Below are 5,204 nucleotides of genomic sequence, written 5' to 3' on the forward strand. Positions count from 1 at the left end.
CTCCTTTCCAGAGTATCACCCCCGGTTGGATTTCTCTCCCCTGGTTGCTTTTTTCTGGGGTTAGAAAAGGAGTCTCTACAGACTCAGCTTGTCTTCACAGACCAACAAGCTGTGAAAGGATCTGGCTTCCTGTTTCATTTCCGTTGAAGTCTTCAGAGTCACACAGGCTGTCTATGCTTCTCCATATCCAAGCCACAAGAAAAAAATTGAGCATAATTCAACTATTTATAAAGGTCACATTGCTATCTCCCCCTGCATCTCCCAAGCTGATGGAGGGATGGAGATTGCGGGGTGCTTTTCAGACTGTGGTGTAGCACCCATACATGGCACTATCTCAGTGGTAGTCCACAGAGTCACAGCTTCTTCTTTTCAGCTCCAATGTCACGTTTCATTGTTAAGCTCTCAACATTACTTATCATGCAATCAATGTGCCTCCTGTAGAAACAGTGGGACCATGAAGAGGAAACAGGTGGTCCACACAAACATCCCTTCCTATGGTTATGGACATGCTATGTAAAAGCAAGGTTTACACAGACATGGTTAAATCACTTCATAGGTATGGGATTTTTAACTGGAGTAAGCAAAGAGTCCTTCGAGACAGTCTTTCCTTTTCTCTCCTGACTCATTGTTTTAACTTAAATGAGAAAAATGGTTTCTTACAGTCTAAGACTATTAATTCCTTCTTAATTATGCTCTTGGAAGATATATCACAATACCACAGCTTACAAGCTCATTAAATCTAGTCTCCCAGTCTGAAAATACCAACAAGTTCTTGTTTCAGAGGGAGAAGCCACTTGCTATTGCCTCCCAGAGATTCCTACTCTGTTAACATTTCACGTGCATTTAAAAAAAACAGTGCAATTACTGACTCACATTTGCCCTTTCACTAGAATTTCAGCTTCTCTTTCTGCCCCTTTTATTGCAGTATTTTTGTCAATTTAGTTCTAAAATGCTATTTTTCCATAATCACCTAGGCTCAGGAGTGTTTATTAAAAAAAAAAAAAGAAAGGTGGTGTTGGGAATATAGCTGTTATCTATATTACATGATTATTTTTGTTTGTTGGCACCTCAGGAGCTGAAGGGGCAATCTGCTCTCCCTGCTCCAATCCAAGCCTTGGGCCCCATGACTTCAGGCCTGCTAACACTTCTTATTTCACCATTTACTGTGGAGGAAGGAGGAGAGGAACAGCAAAGAGTTTTCTTTCCTAAAATGTTCACTTTCTACCTTTGAATGCTCCCATGCTATTCATGCTCCATGCCAGTGAGCATCCAAAGGCAGCAAATGAACTCTTAAAAACAGTGTTTAAATGTGTGTATATACATACATACGCACACACAGACACATGTTTATATGTATATAGGTGTAATTTTTTTTTTTGGTCTCTGTTCCATTCCCATTAGCAGAACAAGATAGTTCTGAGAGCAAAAAAGCTGTGGACTGGCTACAGGACCAGTACATCTCCAAGGGAAGATCTGGAAAGAAAATTAGTAGGACAGAAGAAAAAACTACTGCACGTGCCCTCTTTTGCGTTACTTGCTCAGCACTGGGTATTTGGTTCATTGTTTTTTTGTGGTTTTATTTTTGTTTGGGGTTTTTTTTTTTTTGGTTGTTGTTGTTCTGGGGTTTTTTTGGTTTTGTTGGGTTTTTTTTAATAAAGCAAAAAAGGGAAGCTGTTTAGTTTTAATTTTACAGTGAAAATTAACCTTCTTTTCTACATTGAATTCCCTTTAGTCACCCTAAATTCCTCTACTGTACTTTTTACTTAATTTTAGTTGGGTAGTTTGGTTTGCTCTGGCCATAAACAGTTCTGGATATTTAACACTTCCTACTCCTCGTCTCTTCTTACAGTTTCCACATTCTTTAACCCATATACCATAACTCCCAACCAAGGCATAGCTGGTTCACCTGGATAATTCTTTAATATCTCCTTAGGCTTTATCCAAGCAGGAAAAGGGTGGATTACCTCCCTTTCCTGCTGTGCTGGGGTATAAGTATTTGCCCAGGATCTGAAGTTCTTCCATACCCCAGTGAGTATCTTTAGGGCATGGTGAAAATGCTGGGACATCTGAACACTCTGTGGCAGAGAACTTGAGGGAGTTTTGGAAAGTGACAATGTCTTTGCTCCAACAGAATTAGGTGACAGGCAAAAAGGCTCCAAAAAGGAGAAGAGATAAAAACCAGGATCTTCTGCGCCCCTTCCTTGCAGGAAAGCCCCAGCTGAGCTTTGGAATTGCACTAAGTTACAAGAAATACAAGATGAATTCCCCATATATACCATGAATCATTTTTTCCTAAATTAGGAACAGCTAAGAGGTCTGTGCAAGGTTTTGGGGAAAAGAGAAAGACAAACCTGAAGCGGAGATGATGAGTTTGGTATGCTGGAGGCACCTGGGCTGATAGAATCCACAAACTAAGAATAGCTGTGTTTTACTAAATAGTTGGTGTTTGTTTGCATGCCTGCCTATTTGCACTCTTTATCACATTCACAAGCTGACAAGGAAATTTCCTTTGTCCACCCCCACAATTCTGCGGTGGGTGTTATCAGACGGCCTCTCCTCCCTGCGGCATTCCCTTGTGTTTCTGTGAGATGCAGCAAAAGAGCTCTGCACTTGACTTCACCACAGCTCAGTGGGGTTGTTCCCCTGCTCACCAGTAATAGGAGAGCTCTTGGTTTGCAGTAGCAGCTGGGAAACCCAAACATGACACGGCAAAACATCATGCAGCTCTCTGAAAGTTGTAAACACAAGATGGCCACCCGAGTTTGTCCTGGAGTTGCAGCCACTTCCATCTCCATTGCTGAGCCCTAGAGCCAACTTCTCACTTTCCTCCTGCTTTCTCTCTTTCTGTGGAAGCAGATTAAGGTTACAGAGACAAATATCCCCAATCTCCAGATGCATGGAGTAATTTTGTTCTGCTGTAACAGGTTGTCCTGCCATTTCATCTGCTACTTGGAAGCAAAATCACCCTTTTCAGAACAATTCTTCTTCTTGTTATTATTATTATTATTATTGGCAATATATTCTTGTTGCTGACAACTTTCTGCTGCAGCTGGATAGGTGGAGCAGGAGAGGTGCTGTCCTAGGCAGGTGCTCGTTCATTACTTAGTGGTTCAACAGGTAGCCTTTACTTTCTGAAGACTAGTAAGGGGAGCTGCATCCATACAATCTACTTTCTGGATTTTGGAAGTATGAAATGCACTGTGAGTGCAGAATTGCCTCCTAGTGCCTGGGCTTGGGCACAGAAAATCAGCTTCCTGGAGAAGAAGAATTCCTATTACAAAATCTGTGATAGACCTTGCTTTTTAACATGTTTTTTTAATCAAGAACTTTTTACTTGGAATAAGAGTCCATATTATGATTTATTTTTATTTAGAAGTCAACATGCAAAGGGTCAGCTGTTTCTCCTTCATGCTGAAAGATGTTACTGCCAGGAGAAGCAACATACAGCCTATTCGTGGGCACTTTTTTTTTTTTTTTTGGGGTGTGTGTGTGTTTGTCAAGTGTCAATCCCTGGCTTTGAAACAGTGACTAAATATTTGTGTTTCACTGCCAAAAGTGCATAGCAGCAAACCAAAGCTAGTGTTTTAAGACTTGTGTGCTAGGAGTGACTCACTGGGACTAAAGATGTGAGCACCCCCTTCCCTGGGGTTCTCCTCTGAAGTAGGAGGAGCAGCTGCTTTCTGCCACTCCCTAAGAGCCACAGCAGTCACCAGCGATGGTTTGTTTTGTACTGGAACAGCAAAAAAGGGTCACTGAGGGGAAGAAGGGAGCTCATTCTTTTCAGAGGAAGGAGCCAATACAACCAAAAACATCAAATGCCAACAGTGAAAAGAACAAACTTTCTTCAGATGGAGACTTAGTAACAAGCAGGAAAATAAAATACACATAAAAAACATGTAAAAACTAAGGCAAAGTAGTAGCCTGTACACATAGGAACAACAATGGAAAACTCATGGAGAGAAAAGGGCTTGAGCATACACATGTCCCCCTTTATAATGCAGCTTATTGGTCAAAATGTCTTTTTGATTAACAGAAACAGCAACAGAAGATGTTCCTTTCTGAAAGACACTTTGTGCAGCTGGTTGCTTATTCAGAATTTCAAAGATAAACATCCTGGTTCTATTCGCCATTTTCTTTCCCCCATCCCCCAGCAATCCTCATCCATGGTGACAGCTGAAATTAATAGATGTACTTCTTCATTTATCAAAAAAACAACCTGCTGCTAAACTAATATAGGCTATACTTAACTATGTATTTCACAACACAGAAGGAAGGATGACATCAATTTCTTTTAATTAGGATAGGGGATGGGAATTCAGAGGATGAACATCTATTTTTGCAGTTGCCAGAATCTTACGTATCTTCAGCAAATCCTTTTACCACCTGTTAAAAAGGGGGAAGGGGACTAAAAAGCTTTCTCCATCTGTAAAGTGAAGCTTGATGATTAAAATTGAGAGCTGCTGAAAATACCATGGTGATGGAGACTCTTCAGCTGAATATACAGCCCCCGCTGTGATAACAAGCACCACTCTCATCTCCCTCTGCAGTCAGTGACAATAAAGACAGAATTCTACTTGCAAGGGATGTCAGTACCTTCCTGACAAAGGATTCAAAGATTTCTCTATCTGTAATTTTTTATGGATCTTACCCTTTTTGACATTTTGCTATTTAGACAGTGACTATTAGGATTTCTACTTTTCTGGCAAATAAATGACATATATTTTCTTTTAAAAACTCCCTGTGTTGAGAATGTAAGAATGGAATTTCCTGGCTGCTCCCATATGGCTTCTTTTCAAATGTATATGTACATGCAAATTTCTCTGGACACACCATCCACCACAGAAATTTTGTCTCAGTGAAGTTTGCCTCTACATGCTTATAGGATTTCTGTAGAGCCCAGGACCCTGCAGGAATTGCTCCCTCATCATGTCAGGCATGCAGAGATCCCGGATGCCACCCATGGATGTGCACTGAGCGGACAGCACAGCATAGTTCAGGAGGTTGGATCCATGCTTGGCATGTTGGAATCCAAGTGTGATGCACACAGGTGAGGGGATTCAGGAGTTGATGCTTAATTTCAGCTTCTTGTATCCATTTACACAAGGAAGGTGGAGGTTTTGAGTAGTTATAGGAGAACAAAGCAGAGGTTCTTCTCCTATGATTAGGAGAAGTATGTCTTGGATTCTACTTTCATTTCCTCCAAA

This window comes from Camarhynchus parvulus, chromosome 2, assembly GCF_901933205.1.
Source record: "Camarhynchus parvulus chromosome 2, STF_HiC, whole genome shotgun sequence".
NCBI classification, from domain to species: domain Eukaryota; kingdom Metazoa; phylum Chordata; class Aves; order Passeriformes; family Thraupidae; genus Camarhynchus; species Camarhynchus parvulus.